The following is a 20,913-nucleotide window of genomic DNA, read 5'->3' on the forward strand; positions in this document are numbered from 1 at the left end:
GTGAAGGTGAGCCTCTGTTGCAGTAGAAACCCCAGGATTGAAGGGGTCATAGAGAGAAGTTGAGGCTTGGTGTAGTGTGTGTGGTAAAGTCAGAGTCCCTGAAGAGAGTCTGGGAGAGGCTATTTGTGAAGGTGCATCCCAGTAACAGAAGAGACCTCAGCATTTTAGAGATGCTAGGACCACGGGATGACCACCAAGGACAGCAGCAGCGTGGGTGGAGCAGGCTTGACCCTAGCAGACAAACTGAGGAGCTGGAGAAGTAGCACAGACCCATTGAGGAGCCCAGAAGATTGTGAGTGGGACCCAGATGTCAAGCACAGAACTTTGTATGTTAAATTTTGGTTTTGCTTTGATTTGATTTTGACTGTGTCCTTACTCTTTGATGTTGGAATAAGTGTATAACCTCTTATTTTATAGGAACCCACAGTTAAGAGACTTTGGAATTTTTGATGTTGAAATTTTCCAGAGATTTTGGAATATTTTAGAGAGATTTTGAAAGAGGCTTTAGATGTTTTAAAGAGACTGAACAGAGACTGAACTTTTAACATGTTTGAATTTTTAAAAACTGTGGGACTTTTAAGAGTTGGAATGCTTTCTATTGTGACGTTGATACCAATATGAGATCGTGGGGATGTATAAGAAAGGTGTGCTTCTAGCTGAATAGTGATGTATTTGTGCAAGGTTGAAAAATAGTCAATTGTACTGGCTAGCTTTATGTCAACTTAACACAAGCTAGAGTCATCTGGGACAAGGGACTTCACACTTCACTTGAGAAAATGTCCTCACCAGATTGGTCTGTAGGTGAGTCTGTAGGGCACTTTTATTTTTCTTTTTGTTTGTTTGGTTTTGGTTTTGTTTCATTTTGTTTTTTGAGATAGGGTTCCACTGTGTAGCCTGGCTGTCCCAGAACTCTTTATGTAGACCAGGCTGGTCTCAAACTCAGAAATCCACCTGCCTCTGCCTCCCAAGTACTGGGATTAAATGTGTGTGCCACCACTGCCTGGCAAGGGCACTTATCTTAATGGTTGATGTGAGAGGGCCCAGATCATTACGGGTGGTGCCACCTCTTGGCAGGTAGTCATGGTGTGTATTAAAAAAAGGAAGCTGAGTAGAGGAACAAATCACAGGAGCAATCCAGTAAGCAGCATGCCTCTGTGGTCTCTGCTTGAGTTCCTGCTTCCAGGTTCCTACCCATCTTCTTACATGATGGACTGTCATGTGGTGAAATAAACCCTTTCCTACACAAGCTGCTGTTCAGTAGAAGCCCTTGTAGCATGAATAATAAAAACCCAGAGACAGATATTGGGGCTCAACCCGAAAACCAGAAAAGCAAAGCAGCCAAGTAACTAGAGAAGTCTTACCTCTACCAATGCTGGGTGACTACAGACTAAGCAGACAGATCCTCTCCCTCCTCCCATTTTATATTCCCTCTAGTTCTGGGATTAAAGGCATGTGACTCCCTAGTACTGGGATTAAAGGTGAGGCATTGCCACCTGGATTTGTTTCAGCATTGATCTTCTGTAACCCAGCGTGGTCTTGAACTCACAGAGATCCACCTGCCTCTGTCTCCCAGATCCTGGGATTAAGGGTGTATGCCACCACTGCCTGACCTCTGGTGGCTTAATTTTGCTGATCTTTAGGCAAGCTTTATTTATTAAAATAAAAATAAAATATTATTATAAGCCCTAACTAAGACAGAAGCTCACAACCATCTGTAATTCTGTGGGTTTCTGCACAAGCATGATACACATACTCGGGCACACATGTGTATAAAAAGGGAGGCTGGAGAAATGGCCCAGTGGTCAAGAAAACTTGTATGCTTTCACTGAGAACCCTAGTTCCAAACCCATCACCCACATAGTGGCCCACAGCCATCTGTAACTCCAGAACATGAGTTCTAGAGAATTCAACACCATCTTCTGACTTTCTGGGCACCACATAAACACGATGTACTTCTATAGAAGCACACAGGCAAAATATTCATGTAGATAAAATATAATAAGTAGCACTTTAAAGTATTTTTAAATGAAAAATAAAGGGAACTCATATCCTGAAGGATACGGTAATATCAGATTATGACCCTGGTGGCCATTCTCTACTAAATACAACTATATTAAAAGCCTGCTAGTGTGAGGTTTTATGATGTGTATACCTATGATTCCAACAAGAAGTTTAAGCAGGAGGATTGTGAGTTCGAAACCAACCAGTTAACTGGGAAGAGGGAATTTACTCTTGGGCTCATGTTTTAACATTTTTATAATATTTATATATATTCACATACATACTACCTATTAATTAAAAATAAACTGTGAAAAAGCTAATGAACAAAATATTGTCCTTTCCATGCTCTTTGCAAAAGATCTCCCTTTGCCCTTCCTTTATTAATAGATCACAATTTCAGATGGCCAAACCATAAGATAGCTAAATTAGGATTTCTTTGTATTTTAACATTTCATTCTCTTTTTCTGGAGACCATACTCAGGGAAACTTGAAAAACATACTGACTTTATTATAAGACCGTCTCTCAGGGTGTGTTGGGTATGTGCTTTCAGATAACTGCTTTTATCTGCTATGTTTTTATTTTACTTCATCTTCAGGCCTATTTGCTGTGATTTGGATGTGGCTTGAACATTTCTAAAAGGTTCATGTGTTGGAAGGCGGGTCATCAGCATGAGCGTGTTGGTAAATGGTGTGGGGCCTTATAAGGCAGGGCCATAAAAGGTAGGCCCTTAGATCAGTGGGATGAGACTTTGAAGGAATCAGGTGTCCATCATGGGATTCGCAAGTTCCTAAAAAAGAGTTGTTATAAAAGGAACAAGAATGTCTTCTCCTCTTCTCTTTGCTTTCTGGTTCAAGTTGTGCTTACTGTCCCACATATGTTCTGTCATCTGCCACTTAGACTTTAAACCTCCAGAAATGTGACTAAATAAACCTTTAGACAGGGTGCCATGGAGCCCAGGATGACCTCAAACTTGCTATGTAAACTCCCTCTTGCTTTTTGGGTATTTATTTATTTGACATTTGGAGTGTGTGTGGGTGCATACACACCATAGATGTGAAATTCAGAGGACAACCTGTAGAAACGTTTTCTCCTTCCACTGTGTGGGTTCTGGGGATCCAACTCAGGTCTTCAGGCTTGATGACAAGCCCTTCTACCCACTGAACCATCTTGCCACCGCCTCCCCTCACTTTTATAAAAATCAGAACTTCCTATTTATCTTTAAGCACTGAATCTATGAAAGCACTAGAAATTGGTTCAAAGTATATTCAACAGCAAAAGAGGGTAGGTAGAACAGCAGCTACCCTTATCAGATGAGCTGATTTCAATGGGAGAAAGTTTATAATCAGGCTGGAAAGAATTGAGCTCCACACTGCCCTTTTTTAGCATCTGTCAACAGCTATTTGTATGAAAACATCAATGGCTTCATAATCCAGTTTACAGATAAGCTGGAAAACAAGATAGTGCAACTGAGTGACATTGGGAATCGAATACATCTGATAAACAGGAATGATAGATAAATTTAGCAAGATTTAAAAAAACAGATCAAAGTAAAGACTTGTACAAGATCCTAAACCACAGATGTTCAAGCACTGAATGTATAAACATAGCAGAGATGAAGTCTTAGAAACTTTAACTAACTATAGGCTTGACCTAAATCCACAGAGCTTTTGATGTGCCAGAGAGGGAGGGGGCTAATCTTTGTGTGCATGAGCAGAGGGTCTAGAACAAAGTCATCAGGCCACTCCTCTCCGCTGATTAGAACAGGTACTTGAAATAGTGCATTATGTTCTAGATGGCAATCTTCAAAGCAAGGTATCAATGAACTGAAGTATGAACAGAACAAAAAAAAAACCCAAATGATGAGTACAGATGTTTAGAATCAAGAAAGGCAAATAGGTAGAGAAAATCAATCAAATAGAAATAATGGAAGTGCTCAAGCACAGACTGAGGATATAGTCCTGGGCCCCACCCCCAGCACTGCATAAACTGGACACTGGAGCACATCATCACTCAAGAGATGGGGACAGGATCATCGAGGTTATACTTGGCTACATAATGAGTCTGAAGCTAGCCCAGGCTACAAATACTGTCTCAAATAAAAGAGAGCCTAGTGGTGGTGGAACACGCCTTTGATTTGATCCCAGCACCCAGGAGGCAGGGGCAGACTGATCTCTGTGAGTTCAAGGCCAGCCTGGTCTACAGAGTGAATTCCAGGATAGCCAGGGCTACACAGAGAAACCCTGTCTCAAAAAAAAGGAAGAAAAGAGAAAGTATCAATATTATGATGAGCAAAAATGGCTAGGGAAGGCAGCTCAGAGAATAAAGCACTTGCCACACAACTGTGAAGGCTAGATCCTTAGGGAAAACGCAAGAAAATGAGGCAGGCACTAGAGTCATCTGTGATTCCAGCAGTTCAGAGAAAAAAGCAGGCGATCCCAGGCAAGCCAGCTAGCTGGACCAAGTAAAACTAACTGATGAGCTCTCAGTTGAATGAGAAACCGTGCTTCAACATAGAGAAAACAATCAAGGAAGCAATCAGGAAGATGCCAAGCATCAACCTGAGGTCTCCATACACGCATGCACACACACACACACATGCATGTACAAACTAATACACTTGAGAATACATGAATCTGAATACCACACACACATACACCAAGAAAAAGCTTTAAAAAAGACCCAGGAGGCCGGGTGGGGGTGGCACACTCCTTTAATCCCAGCCCTCAGGAGGCAGAGGCAAGTGGATCTCCGAGTTCTGAGGTCAACCTGGTCTACGGAGTGAGTTCCAGGACAATCAAGGTTACACAGAGAAACCCTGTCTTGAAAAAGAAAACGAAAAAAGGCTCAAGAAGTAGCCTAGGTTAAAGTAGACCAAGTGATATAGCAACCTAATTTAATATCAAATACTGGATTGGAAAAGATGCTACAAAGGATATTATTGGGACATCTTGGTGTGATGCTCATGCCTGTAATTCTAACACTTGGGAGGCTGAGGCAGTAATAGAACCATGAGTTGGAGGCTACCCTGAACTACATAGTAGGTTACAGGCCAACCTGAGCTAGAGCAAGACCTTGTTTCAAAAAAAAAAAAAAAACAAAAAACAAAATTCAAGTGTAAGATCGGATTTTGATCATTCTGTGATTTCTGTAAGAAAATGTCCCTGGGGGGCTAGAGAGATGGCTCAGCGGTTAAGAGCATTGCATGTTCTTCCAAAGGACCCGAGTTCGATTCCCAGCAACCACATGGTGGCTCACAACCATCTGTAATGAGGTCTGCTGTCCTCTTCTAGCAGGCATATATGCAAACAGAATATTGCATCCATAATAAATAAATATTAAAAAAGAAAATGTCCCTGTTCTTAGGAAACCTATATTAAAGTACTTAGCAGTATACTAAAGGAAAAACTATGAAGATAAAATTATATTTAAAAACAAATGTCGTCACATTTTTTAAATTTATAAATCTAGGTTAAAGATTTATGATAATTCTTCATATTATTCCTGCAACTTTTCTTTATTAGTTCAAAGTAAGAAGTTAAAAAACATGTTAAGCTAAGCAGTGGTGGCACATGCCTTGAATCCCAGAACTCAGGAGGCAGAAGTAGAAAGAAGATCTCATGTGAGTTCAAGGTCAGCCTCGTCTCAGTAGTCAAAAGCATTTGTTCTTGCAGAAGACCTGAATTTGATTCCCAGCATCAACATGGTGGTTTACAACCATCTGTACTCCAGTTCCAGAAAATTCTGATTTCACCAGGCACGAGGCACATATATGGTGCACATACATACATGCATGCAAACCTATCAATTTCTAGAAGAAAGTCCAAAGGTAATCTTTAAGACTTGAGGACCAAGATGTTTTAAAACAAAGAAAACAATGGTCATAAAAATGATAAACTTGAGAGCAGGGGTGGTGGCACATGCCACCCAGCACTCAGGAGGCAGAGGTAGGCAGATCTCTGTGAGTTCAAGACCAGCCTAGCCTACAAAGTGAGTTCCTGAGCTGCTATACACAGGTCTTGAAAAAACAAAAAATAAATAAATTTGAAATGGTGAGATAATTGAGCAGGTAAAGTACCTGCCACCAAGTCTGATGACTTGAGTTCAATCCAAGGGACTAGGAACCACAAAGGGTAAATAATGCATACATCCACAATAAATAAATAACAAAATAAATTTGCTGGCCATACTTCTGTAATGTTAGCATTTGCAAGGCTAGATCAGGAGGGCTCTGGGCTACATAACAGATCATACCTTAAAATATATACAGAAACACACACACACACGCATGTACATGTGTGAATACATTAGACTTTACCAAATTTAAAGCTCAGTTTATGTAAAAAACACCATTAAGAAAATGAATAAGGTGCATATCTTTAATCCCAGCACTTGGAAAACAGAGGCAGGGAGATTTCTGCCTGGTCTACATAGTGACTTCCAGGTCAGCCAAGACTACATAATGACATCCTGTCTCAAAAAAAAAAAAGGACAGAAAGAAGGAAGGGAGGAAATAAAAAGAAAGAAAGAGGGAGAAAGAGAGAAGGAAGGAAGGAAGGAAGGAAGGAAGGAAGGAAGGAAGGAAGGAAGGAAGGAAGGAAGGAAGGGAAGTAGATAAGTACAGAGTTGGGGAAAATATCTGCAAAACATAAATCTGACAAAGTGTGTAAGACCAGAAAATATTTTTAAAATTCTTACAAATCATTGAAATATTTTGTAGTGCTAGGTATCAAACCTAGGGCCTCACACATATGTTTACAGTAAGACTTGTAAAGGTCTGGGAATTTGGCACAGTTAGAGTACTTGCCTGCCACGTACAAGGCCCTGGATTCAGTCTCCAGAAGCACATGAACTGGATGGGGCAGCACATGCCTGGGATCTGGGCAAAATGAGCAGAGAAGGGAGGAGGAGCAGAAGCTCAACATCATCTCGGTGGTCAGGAAGGTGGTTCCCTGGTAAAAGCACTTGGGGCAGAAACATGAAGACCCGAGTTCCACCCTGGAACAAACATAAAAGGCTGGGCGCTATGATGTGCATCTGTAATCCCAGCACTCCTAAGGCAGGGTGGAAGGCAGAGACAAAATCAGACAGAAGCTCGAGGGCCAACTAGCCTGGCATGCTGGGCAGTGACAGGAACAATGAAGGACCCTACTTCAACAATGTGGAAGTGTCTCCTGAAAAGCTGTGCAAATGCCCGTGACAGCAGGGCTAAGTGCTCTCTCTCTCTCTCTCTCTCTCTCTCTCTCTCTCTCTCTCACACACACACACACACACACACACACACACACAAATTCTCTCTCTCCAGATCTCTCACATTCTCTCCTCTCCTTGTGGATCAGGGTGTAGCTCTCAGCTACTGCCCCAGCACCTGCCTGCTTGCCACCACGATTCCTGCCATGATGATGGTGGACTAACCTATGAAACTGTAAACTAGCCCCTAATTAAATGCTTTCTTTCTTGAGTTGCCTTGGTAGAGCCGGGCAGTGGTGGCACAGGCCTTAATCCCAGCACTAGGGAGGCAGAAGCAGGTGGATCTCTTTGAGTTTGAGGCCAGCCTGGTCCACAGAGCAAGTTCCAGGACAGCCAGGGCTACACAGAGAAACCTTGTCTCAAAAAACAAAACAAAACAAAACAAAGAAAAAAGAGTTGCCTTTGTCATGGTGCCTCTTCACAGCAATACAAAAGTGACTATTACATATTGAGTTAGAGGCCAGCTGACTACATGAAACCCAGTTTTTAAAAAAGAGGGGCCAGAAAATGGAGGCACACGCCTTTAATGCCAGCACTTGGGAGGGAGAGGTAGGCAGATCTCTGTGAGTGTAAGGCCAGCCTGGTCTACATAGTGACTTCCAGAACAGCCAGAGCTCCAGACTGAAACCCTGTCTCAAACAAAACAAAACAAACAAAAAGCCAGGCAGTAGTGGTACACACCTTTAATCCCAGCACTCTGGAGGCAGAGGCAGGCAGATCTCTAAGTTTGAGGTCAGCCTGATCTACAGAATGAGCTCCAGGACAGTCATGGCTGCTACACAGAAAAATCCTGTCTCGAAAAACAAAAATCAGGGGGGAAGGAAAGAGAAAGAAAGAGAAGGAAGGAGAGGAAGAGAGTGGAAGAAAGGAAAAAAGAGAGGGAAGGAGGAAGGAAACATTGCAAAAGGCATACACCTCAAAGGAGAGATTTATAATCCAAGAGTTGAAAGAAATAGACTGAAAGCCAAAGTAGTAAAGAGAAAAAACAAAACAGTAACTTTCCTTGTGAAACAAAACTTACCCAAATTAATAAAGCTCCAGTATTGGTAAAATATAAGAAAATGAACACTGAGGTGTTCTTTTAATAATATACATTTAAACAAATATTTAAGATAAAAATGGCAGTAGTTATCAAATACTTTTATTAATTAATGTTGTTCTTCAACAATTTTCATAAATTTATATAATATATTCTAATTAACCTCTACCCCCACCCTCTTTTATCTCCTCTCATCCCTACTTATCAATTTTGAAATGTTCATGCATTTGAGCCAGGTGTTCAAATTCCACAAATCTATCCTATAAGCACATTTACATATACAAGAACATACATTTATTTGGATGCTTACTGTGATATTTATTATTTGTAAACTAAAATGCTGAAAACCACCTAAATGTTTATTAGTAAAGAAGCAACTTACATATACTTGTGCCACACACCTGTAGACATGCCTACTTGGAAGACTGAGGCAAGATAATTGAGTCACAAGTTTGAGATGGGAGATCAGTTAAGGCATCCTAGTGAGATTTCCATATCTGAAAAGCGCCATAACAATAGGGCAAGTATAACTCTTTGGGAAAATCCAGGAGTGCTGGTTGGTTTTTACCAACTTGACACAAACCCAGAGATCTGAGAAGAGGGAACCTCAACTGAGAAGATGCTCCCATCAGATTGGCCTGTCTGTGGGACTTTTTTGTTTGTTTGGTTTTTGGTTTTTGGAGACATGGTTTCTCTATGTAACAGCCCTGGCTGTCCTGGAACTCACTATGTAGTCCAGGATGGCTTCAAACTCATGGAGATCTGCCTGCCTCTGCTGCCCTGAGTCACCAACACCTGGCAAGATATTTTCTTAATTGATGATTGATATGGGAAGACCCAGCCCACTGTGGGTGGTGCCATTCCTGGGCAGGTGGTCCTGAGTCGTATCAGAAAGCAGGCTGAGGAAGCCCTGGGGAGCAAGCCAGTAAGCAGTGGTTCCTCCATTGTCTCAGTTTCTGTTCCTGCCTCCAGGTTCCTGCCTTGAGTTCCCACCCTGAATTCCCCTCAGGAGACTGATGGAGAAGTGTAAGATGAAACAAATCCTTTCCTCCTCAATTTGCCTTTGTTTGTGATGTTTTATCACAGTGATTGAACCCCTAAGACACCAAGTTTCTGTTAAAGTAAGCAAGTAGAAATAATTTAAGAGGAAACTTATCTACAATGCTTTCAGCTTCCCGGGAAAACAATGCAAATACCTGGCAAGGGATGAAACAGTGGGCAGTAAGGGAAGATGAGAAAGGTAAGAGAAAGCCCAAAGGGATTTAAGAAAGTTAACAAATTTTTTTTTAATTATTCCAAAATCTTGTAGAATAAATAGGCTTTCAGAGGGTGGACCAGTCTACCTAAAATGTTCTTTTTCTGCCCTTCACAATCAAAGAAAATCCTATTTGCTCATTCAGTCTCAGGCCAAAGAGAGTATCTGTGGCTATAAAGCTTTCCATGACAGCCTGTGCTTAAAGTATTAAATTGTTCCCTCAAGTTCCACAAAAATGTATTCAACTGCTATTATAGAGCATCTCACTTCTGATTAGGGCACTCAGACCTGACAGATACCAGGCACAGTGTCTACTTATCCCTTGAAATATCATTTAAGATTCTGTGCATTCTTCTATGGGGTGAGTCCATGGATTTTAATCAAATTCGGAACAACTGCTGTAGTGTAAAATGTCCATCAGTCTATGCCAGACATTGTAAATACACAAACGAAACAAAAAATCCAAGAGAGTTTATAGATGAGACAGATGAGTAAACATGGTGTTACAAAATATGTAGACGCCTAAAGGAAATGAGAGACATCATTAACAAGTCCTGATTAAACAGAGGAATCTACTACAGTCCTGTGCTCAGGAAAACTCTACAATGTAAAAATAGCTACTTTCTCAAAATTAAGGTGACAATTCAATAATCTTAAAAAAAAAAAAAGGCCAGAAAGTGATGGCACACACCTTTGATTCCAGCACTCAAGGATACAGAGGCAAGCGGATCTGTGCCAGCCTGGTCTACAGAGTGAGTTCCAGGATGGTCAGGGCTACAACCAACAAACCCTGACTCAAAAAAATTAAAAAGAAAAAAAAACAGTAAGACTTTCTGTGGACTGTTTGGCTGTTTCTAAAAATTATTAAAGAAATGTTTAAAAAACAGAGGAAGACTTTGCCATGTTTCAAAATTCATAGCACGCTGGACATGGCAACACATGCTTATAGTCCCAGTTTTTAAAAGGCTAAGGCAAGAAGATCATTTGAACATGGAATTTTGAGAAGACCATAGTCAGCATACAAAGGCTATGTGTCAAAGGAAAAGTAACAAACCTAAGGTAGTCGTTTGAAAAGTGTGATGTTGGCATAAGAACAATAACAGCAAAACGAAATAAAAGATCCAGAAACAGACTTAAGTAGAGAAGATTGAGTATATGACATAGGTAGCATTTCAAATCACTGAGAAATGTTGGGACAGTTAATTACCTATCTAGAAAAACATTAGAGGGTACAAACATATCATTTACAAAATCCAATTCTAAACAGTTTCAAGAATAGAATAAAACTTAGTGGGAGAGTAAATATGACTGAACTGTGTTATAGACAAGTATATGTATTATAGACATGTATAAAATTGTCAAATACATCAAGTATAAAACTAAAATACCACTCAGAACAACCTAGTATTGGATAAATTCTTGATCCTCAGCATTACAAGAGTTTTTAAGCTAATTAGATTCAAGGCCTGCTCTACGGGGAGGAATTCATGTTTGTACTATAAACCTAGCTAAGAATGAATAGCTAGGGAGGTCATAGGCCCTAGGGGTAAAGCTACTACTATTATTTTGCCAAATACACATAATATCAAACTGCCTTCTAAATTCTTTATACCCATGGATTACTGCAGCTCTCAGCCCTCATCAAATTTTTCTTTTTGTTGTTGACAGCAGTTAATACAGACGTTCACAACTGGTCACAGTACAAAGAATAAGTGGCTATGGAGTGCTTTGCTTTACACACACACATACACACACACACACACACACACACACACACTCCTCGGGGAACACTGTAGAAAAAGAACGCTTAAAGATTCTAAGAGACAGAAGATAAGAAAGACTACTTCTGAAACAATGTTTTCTGGACATGACAGAGCTGTTCCACACAGAAACTCACAGCAGCCATGGCTGCCTGAAGGACCTGCAGTCAGCATTCCAGTACGGGTGGGGGAGAGGCTCAGGAAGCCCCATCTCTACCTGAGGAGTTAGTAGACTTCCGGGGCTGAGGTAGGGAGAGTGATTTTTTGGAGCTCTGGTGCTCAGGAGGTTGCCCACGTTTCAGTGAGTACCCTACGCCTACATGCACACACATATGTGCTGCAGCCACTGCACTCTAACCACTGAGTTAAAAAGAGGGTAAGGGCTTAGAAGGTAGACTTTGGAGGGAGGTTCAGGATGACATAGAAAGGGGGATGAACAGTGGTTATAACCAAAATACATTGTATATGCATATGAGCCTCTCAAAGAATAAATATAGATTAAAATTTTTAGTCATGGCTACACACCACACTTTTAACTCCATCACAGGGAAGCAGAGCCACACATTTCTGTGAATTCAAGGTCATCCTGGTCTTCATGGTAACTTCCAGGCAACCAGGGCTACATAGTAAGAGCCTGTCTGAAATTAAGTTTTTAAATGCTTTTCCTGACCTAGGGGTATAGTTTGGTTGATAGCATGCTTCTCTAAACATATATAGTATATATGAAGCCAGGTTTAACACCCACAGGTGTGGTAGCATGTACTTGAATCCTAGCACTTGGAAAGTGACTACAGAGTGAAGTCAAGGTCAGACTGGGCTACACAAAACCGTATATATATAAAAAAATATTCTCATCAATTGTTTTATCTTGTAGAGTCATAATGGCTCCAAAATGGAAAAAAAGTCTAGGAAGATACTTCAGCCAATATTTACTTGCCTTGCAAGTATGAGGATCCACCTAAAAAAGCCAGGCATGGTGGTACACACTTGTAATTGCAGGACTACGGAGGTGGGAAAAGGAGGATCCTTTGGACCTGCTGGCTTAGTTGGTTGCATTTTAGGCCAATGAGAGACCACATCTCAAAAGGATCATCAAGGAAACCTCTTTGCCAACAGAGGCCACTGCTAGAGGCAGAGACCCACATTGGAGCACTGGACTGAGCTCCCAAGGTACAAATGAGGAGCAGAAGAAGGGAGAACATGAGCAAGGAAGTCAGGACCGCGAGGGGTGCACCCACCCACTGAGACGGTGGGGCTGATTAATGGGAGCTCACCAAGGCCAGCTGGACCGGGACTGAAGGAGCATGTGATCAAACCGGACTCTCTGAACGTGGCAGACAAGGAGGGCTGACTGAGAAGCCAAGGACAATGGCACTGGGTTTTTATCCTACTGCACGTACTGGCTTTGTGGGAGCCTAGTCTATTTGGATGCTCACCTTACTAGACCTGGATGGAGGGGGGAGGACCTTGGACTTCCCACAGGGATAGGGAACCCTGACTGCTCTTTGAACTGGAGAGGGAGGGAGAGGGAAATGGGAGGAGGTGGAAATTCTTAAGTAAAAATTAAAAAATGTAAAAAAATAAATAGTGTTCTAAGCAAGAAAAAAAAGAGAAAAACACAACCAATCAAAATACAGAGTTGTGGAGCACAGTCCTAATGGATACATCTACAAAACACTGCTGCACTTAAGGCTCAGGCAACACCATGGAAGACTGGGGAGGAAAGGCTTTAAGAGCCAGAGAGAGTATGGGGGAGGGGGGTTGCTGCAAGAATGTGTCTCCTAGTAATAGCAGAAGCTACACTTGTAAAGTCTCACCAACGTGACTGTCTAAACATGAGCTGAACAAGGACAAGAACAATAAACATGCCAAAGTGGATGGGGAAAAGCCCACAAGGCCTCAACCCAACTATAGGCAACTAAGGATTTCTGGGAGAGGGAGAAATAGTCTTCCCCAGGAAAGAGCACACCAATTGGTTATTCAATACCAATTGATCAGCCCTGAAAACATACATACAAGTAATACAGACTGAGCAGGTTGTATTATGTATTTAGGAATATATGTATATATGCATACATACATGTACATACATGTAACAACTATTAATGAAAAAAGAGGCCATGAATTTCAAAGAGAGCAAAAAGGGGATGTATGGGAGGAAAGGCAAAAGAGAAATTATGTAACTATAATTTTAAAAATAAAAAAGGGGGGAAAAGAGGGAGGCAACCTTGAAGTGCAGACTGACTCATGTAGATATTTTGAGAAGAATCCCTTGATTGTTGAGTATGGAAATCAGGAATAAAACCTGAGGTCTCTGAGGGTTCTATTAACCCAGATTTACTGCAAAGTGATAGAAAACACCATCACAGCTTTTTTTCTTTTCTTTTTTTTTTTTTTTTCTCTTTTTGGATTTTTGAGACACGGTTTCTCTGTGCAACAGCTCTGGCTGTCCAGGAACTTCTCAGTAAACCAAGCTGATGTCAAACTCAAGAGATCAACCTGCCTCTGCCATCCAAGTGCTGGAATTAGAGGTGTGTGCCACCATGCCCAGCCCTCCACCATAACTTAGGAAGCCTGAAAACATGGGTGAATTATGTTAAAATTGAAGAAAGCAAAGAATCCAACATTTGAAGTAGAAACTATAAATGTATCAGAGCAGAAAACTTCAGGCAAAGCCTGCATTGAATGTCTTCTGCAGTGGAGGCTGACTATAAGGAGAGGAAGTCCTACCAGGCTTGAGTCCCCAGTTAAATTTATTAAAAACACTCTTGAGGAATAAAGGTTAAACACCTTCTGGAGGTACATATCATCACCATCTAAAGTCTTTAAGTTAAAGGTTCATAACTTTGACATGGGGAGTAACTTAGAGAAGGTAAGCCCACAGTTCAGCCAAGTAGCCTTATGGGGTGGGAAAATGGGAAACTTTGAGAGCAGCTTGTATTGTGTTGTTTTTTATTATCTTTATGTTCATCATCACTTTTCAAACAGAAACACATGTTAGGCAGGGGTCTCAAGGAAATATACTTATTTATTAAGCATTATTTAAAGGAGAGGGAATAGAGCTCTTAAGGATGACAAGGTTGTTCTCTCCCCCACACACACATACACATGGCACATGCATAAATTTTACAAAATGAGGCCTGTGAGACATCTTAGCAGGTTAAAGGTGTTTGCCGCCAAGCCTGACAATCTGAGTTCAATCCCCAGGACCCATATACTGGAACCAGAGAATCAACTTCCACAAGTTGTCCTCTGAACCCACATACACACTCCACAGCATGCACATGCATGTACACACACTCATAAATAAATAAATGTAATTACATTTTTTAATTAAAATAAATGGAAACAATTCAAGTGTCCTTGGCAGATGAATTAACAAGAGGGGATGGGGAATAAATGGAAAACATGCAGCCTTTAAAAGGATAGGCATTCTGACATGTGCTGTAACATGGATGACCCTCACTTTTATGCTAAAGTGAAAGAGGCCAGTCACAAAAAGATAAATAAGAGTAAGATGGCTCAGCATGTAAAGGCACTTGCCACCAAGCCTGACAACCTGAGTTCAATTCCAGTTCCTACGTAGCAGATGGAGAGAACTGATTCCTGCAAGTTTCCCTCTGATTCCCACACGTGTGCTGTAGCACTTACAAATGCACACATATACAAATAAATATGCAGAGGATAGGCGGAACTCTGTGAGTTCAAAGCCAGCCTGCTCTACAGAGCTAGTTTCAGGACAGGCTCCAAAGCTACAAAGAAACCCTGTCTCAGAAAAAAAATGCAATAACAAAAATGTAAGGAATAATCCATTTATATGGGATACTTGTGATTGTCAAATTCAAAGAGACAGAAAGGATGGTGGCTGCTAGGAGTAATGGGGTGTTATTGAGTTTAAAGTGGAAAGATGAAAAAATGTATTGAGATGTGTGGTAGTAATGGTTGCACAACAATGCAGACATGCTTAATGTCACTTAAAAATGGTTAGAACAGTCAGGCACAGTATGCATATCTGTAATCCCAGCACCTGGAAGGCAGAGGCAGGAGGACTGCTGTATATTCAAGCCCAGCCTGGTCTACACAGTGAGTTACAACCACAAGGGGCCATCGAGTAATACTCTCTTTAAAAAAAAAAAAAGCAAAGCAAAACAACAAAAAAAGTGTAGTGACACATGCCTGTAATCTCAGCACTTAGAAGACTAAGACTTCAGGATTGCCATGAGTTTGAGACCAGCCTGGTTTATATAGGAAGTGACAGGCCAGTCAGGGCTATATAGCATGACCCAATCTTTTAAGAAAGTTAGAATAGTGAAGAGTATTATATATAGTATATATGTGTATACATATATACATATTTTTGCAATAATATATGTGATATATTTCAGTGAAAACGATAAGAGATTTAAGGCAGAAACAGATATGAGAATTCAATTGTATCTTATTAGTGCACACATCAATGTAAACTTTAAAAAAAATGTAAATTTTACTTTTCTAATTTTTGGCTTTAGAGAAGTTATTTTTCAATGGAGTCCCGTGATCACAGTTTGAAAAGATGAAGAGTCAAAGAATCGTCAAACCACTATTGTTTGTAAAAAGTAATAATAAACCCAGCACTCGGGAGGCAGAGGCAGGCGGATCTCTGTGAGTTCGAGACCAGCCTGGTCTACAGAGCTAGTTCCAGGACAGACTCCAAAGCTACAGAGAAACCCTGTCTCGAAAAAAAAAAAAAAAGTAATAATAAAGTTAAAACAATCCAGTAATCTATCAATAAGAGAACAGTTAAATAAGCCATTTATAGTCATACTATGGCATATTGTGTATATTGTGTCACATTTAATGAATCTAGTAAATAACATTTTCAAAACACTGAAAAGCATTTAAGCATGGTAAATTGAGGAAATAAAAACATAACAAAATGGATTTCCTATTGTAAATTGATGTGTGTAGAAAGGTGCACTGAGTAAAATCAGATGACAAGGACTAGCTGAAATGGTGGCATGGAATGGACAAATTTCTAGGTCAGACATCTGTTCTTCCAATGGACTTAGTACAAAACTCTTCAGTCTCCAGCTTTTATGGCCTTTCCTGCTTCCAACCTGTTGTGATGTTGTAGCAAGGAAGGTCAAACATGCCAGCAAATGTTCCATTGCTCTGACCCAGGACCCCAGCAACCAAACCCAAGGGAGAGCTCCAAGTTGGCCTTGATGTACAGCCAAGGGAGGACTTCATCTAACAGCTATAAAACCTATAACCTGAGTTAACTGCATCAAAACAGGTGATAACTCCGGGACACATGTGAAGTGTGAGACTGTGAAGGATGTGCAGGCTGTGGGCCACAGAAGCGAGGCAGATTTCATTTTCAAAAGCAGTATCACAGCGTTCCCATTGGTTTCTCATACCAGTGGCTTTCTGTAGTCCTTCTCACTATGAAGAGACCAATCAGGAGAGGGAACGTGCTTCCACAGCATACAAATAACTACAGGCTTGCTCATTTCTCATTGACACACAGCCAACCAGAAGAGCAGGATATTGTAATATGGCCTCCTATTTAAATCAACATATTGTTCTTGGTCCCCTCCTGCACCCACCACCATTTTTGTTTAGTTCTTCCTAGAATTTAAGATTTGGATCTAGGAAAAATAACAAAAAGTCAAAGCTGGGGCCCAAGAAGCAAATTATATATCCATGTGGATCCATGGGAGCTACTCTGAACTTCACCTCAAGTAGTGCTAATCTAAGACAGAACTGGTTTTGCAAGTACCTCATACAAGGTTGCATTGCCAATGGACTAATGGACTTCACTGTCCCCCAAAGGCTAGTGGAAAAAAATAGGAATATTCAGGGCCATTAACTTAAGAGTGGCAACTAAATTTGTTGAAGTGGTTAAGGATCTTTAACTGAAGCCGGGAGGTGGTGGCACACGCCTTTAATCCCAGCACTTGGGAGGCAGAGGCAGGTGGATCTCTGGGAGTGCGAGGCCAGCCTGGTCTACAAGAGCTAGTTCCGGGACAGGAACCAAAAACCACAGAGAAACCCTGTCTCGAAAAACCAAAAAAAAAAAAAAAAAAAAAACCTGACAGAAAGATACTGCTTCTAGAATGGCCAAAATTAAATGTGTGGGAAAACTTGTAAATTCCTAACAGTTGGTATTATTACAACTAAATGTATCATGAAATGCAAATTTGAATTATGAAAACAACACTTTCACCAAATATTTTTGATAATTGTAGATTATTTAAATTTGTACCACGTTTAGCAGGGAAAATTCTTGTGAGGAAACATGAATTTCATCATTTGAGGGGAGCAGCAGAAACAGTCATTCGGTATTAGTGTGGGGTCTAAACTATACTCTTGAAAATAGCAAATTTAGCCCAGCTTGGTGGCCCATACCTTTAAACCCAGCACTTGGAAGGTAGGTGTATCTCTGTGAGTTCCCAGCCAGACAGGGCTTCACAGAGAGACCCTGTCTCAAAAAAAAGAGTAATTTAGCTGTAGTTATCAAAGTAAAAATTGCACACACTCTTTGACTCAGCAATTCCTTCTCTCAAAATCTATCCTACAGAAATACTTAGACACAGGAGAAAGATTAAATGTAGTATTTATAACAGTGAATGCTTGGAGGCAAGTTTCCATTAATAGGCGAATTGTTAAATTGCAATAAAGCTATACTATTGCATGTTATACCATTATTAATGTAAGAAATACATAGTACATTCCATAATATATTAATTTGCATAGTAGTAAAACAATGTTCTATTTTAAAAACTATACATATGTGTGGATTTCCTATAGGTGTATATATGAGGACAGAGGGGAGAGAGAAGAGGGGAAGGGTAGCTTTAAGATACACCAGTTAAAAGTCATTTTTAGAGAATGGGAATAGGGAAGAATAAGGAAAAATCTTTCACTTTTTCTTTATATGCTTGTTTTGTTGAAATTTTGTCCATTTACATAAACTGCTTTTGAATTTTAAAAACCAACTAATATTTTAGCAAAAGAGACTCTTTTGTAGTCAGATCAACAGAGTTATAATTTATATAATTTAAATAAGAATAACTCCATAGCTGGGTGTAGTGGCATATGCCTGTAATCATAGCCAAGGAAAGGAGAATCACTGAAAATTCAAGGCTATCACAGTCTCCACAGCACGACTTTGTCTTCAAAAGACACAGATACACAACTCCATGTAAGTTATTACTACCAAAATTTTTCATCTAGAAGATTTAAGGTAAAATTATGGCAATTATAAACTTAGTTAAATACCTATATGATCATTCAATCAAATATATTCATTTCATAGTTGAGAAGCCTGAAGTCTTGAAACAATTCACCTAAGGTCCTCTAGCCAGTCACAGTCAGATCCAGAAGTCAGGTTTCTATTCTAGCCCTAGTATTTTTTACTTCCTTTCACATTTTCCTGAGTCTTCAGTCTGATGATATAGTATCAAATATTCTTGTCTCATAAATATTAGATGTGTGTGTGTGTATGTGTGTATGTATGTATGTATTTTGGTTTTTCAAGACAGGATTTCTCTGTGTAACAGCCCTAACTGTCGTGGAACTAGCATTGTAGACCAGGCTGGCCTCAAACTCAGAGTGCCTCCCGAGTGCTGGGATTAAAGGCATGTGCCACCAAGCCTGGGCTAAATGTCCTTGTATTTAAACTTTAGAACAAAAATATGCAGAAAAATCAGAATGTAGCTAAATGTGGCGGTGTACCCCTTTAATCTAAGCACTGGGGAGGCATATCTCTGTGAGTTTAAGATTAGCTTGGTCTACATAGGGAGTTCCAAAACAGCCAGGGCTATATAATGAGGTCCTGTCTCCAAAAAATGTATATACCTCCATTACCACAGCCTTGAAAAGCTCTCAACAAAAAGTTACTGTATTTTAGAATAAAAATACTCAACAAACTAAAATGTATATACCTGTTAGCAAAAATTTTTAAGAGCTTACTGCAACTAGATAAAAAAGCATTGTTGATACATTTTCTTAAAAAGAAACACATGAATAAAATTTCTACGAATTCATGAACTGCAGCTTTTTCCTAATTTAAAAAAGTACTTATTTATTTATAATTTATTTCTGTATACCTTTGTGAGTGTACTGTACCATGTGAAAGCAGTGAAATGAAAGCCAGAAGAGGATGTGGGATCCCCTGAGACTGGGCTTATAGATGGTTGCAAACTGACATATGTGAGCTGGGAATTAAACCAGGGTCCTCTGGAAGAGCAGCCAGTACTCTTACCCACTGAGCCATCATCTCTCATGCCCAAAATTTTGTTTTCTCTTATGTGAATGTTTTGCCTGCATATATGTGCACCACAGATGTGCCTAGGGCCCATGGAGGTCAGAAAAGAGCATCTGATTCCCTGGAACTGGGGTCACGAATGGTTGTGAGCCATCAGGTGGGTGCTGGGAACTAAATTAGGGTTCTCTGCAAGAGCAACAAATGCTTTTATTCACTGAGCCATCTCTCCAGCCCTCTTCTCCTAATTTTTAATCCCCAGCTGACAGTTCCTGTTAACCATCTTTATCCTTTACCTTCAGTTTCTCTAGGTAAAGGAATTTCTATCTACATACAAACACTGGAAACCACTGAGAAAAGTCAGGTATCTTGGCATAAAACAGTAAATGGCAGCAATCAAGAGGCTAAGCCAGAGGATTCTTAGAGTTCAAGGCCAGCCTGGGCTACATAATGAGTTTGAGGCTAGCTACTGTTACAGAGTGAAGACTGTCAAAAACAGACAAATAAAGTCACCATAGAAACCACCTATTTAAAGGAGCTCTCAAAGGGTTTAAAGAATGCTTTTTGTAAGCTGGGCAGTGGTGACACACGCCTTTAATCCCAGCACTCAGGAGGCAGAGGCAGGTGGATCTCTGGGAGTTCGAGGCCAGCCTGGTCTACAAGAGCTAGTTCCAGGACAGGCTCCAAAACCACAGAGAAACCCTGTCTCGGAAAAAAAAAAAAAAAAGAAGAATCCTTTTGTGATATTGATTCCTACTTTGTTTTATATAAAAATGAGTATTTTTTAAAAAAAGAAGCATTGACAGACACACACACATACAGGGAAGTGGTAAAGAAAAATCTAAAAATAAAATTAAGACAATTTGTTGTATAAGCAATACAAAAAAGGAAAAGATGAATGATGAGTGGTGGGTGGTCAGAACGGGAGAAGCAAAGAATCACAAACTAAATTATCCATGAGTCTATATTTTAAAAGAACCTTGAAGTTGGTCATGATGACTTAACTCCTGCAACTCCAGCCTTCAGAAGGATGAGGCAGGATCACCCAAGAGTTTGAGCCTAGCCTAAGTAAATAGTGAGTTCTTGGTCATCCTGAGATACAAAGTGAGACCCTGTCTAAAAAAATAAAAAATAAATTTAAAAAAAGTCAGGTGTGGTGGCACAAGCCTCTAACACCAACATTTGAGAATGGAATCAGAAGTTCAGGAGCTACTGGGCTATACAGCTAGTTCAAGGCCAGCCTCAACTACTTGACCCATCTCAAAAAAAAAAAACTTAATTACTAGGAATGTATGATTAGAGTAACAACCACTTAACCTTTAGGCTATAATTAAAGTAGTACTCAGTTTTAGACTCCCTGCT

This window comes from Chionomys nivalis, chromosome X (assembly GCF_950005125.1).
Source record: "Chionomys nivalis chromosome X, mChiNiv1.1, whole genome shotgun sequence".
NCBI classification, from domain to species: domain Eukaryota; kingdom Metazoa; phylum Chordata; class Mammalia; order Rodentia; family Cricetidae; genus Chionomys; species Chionomys nivalis.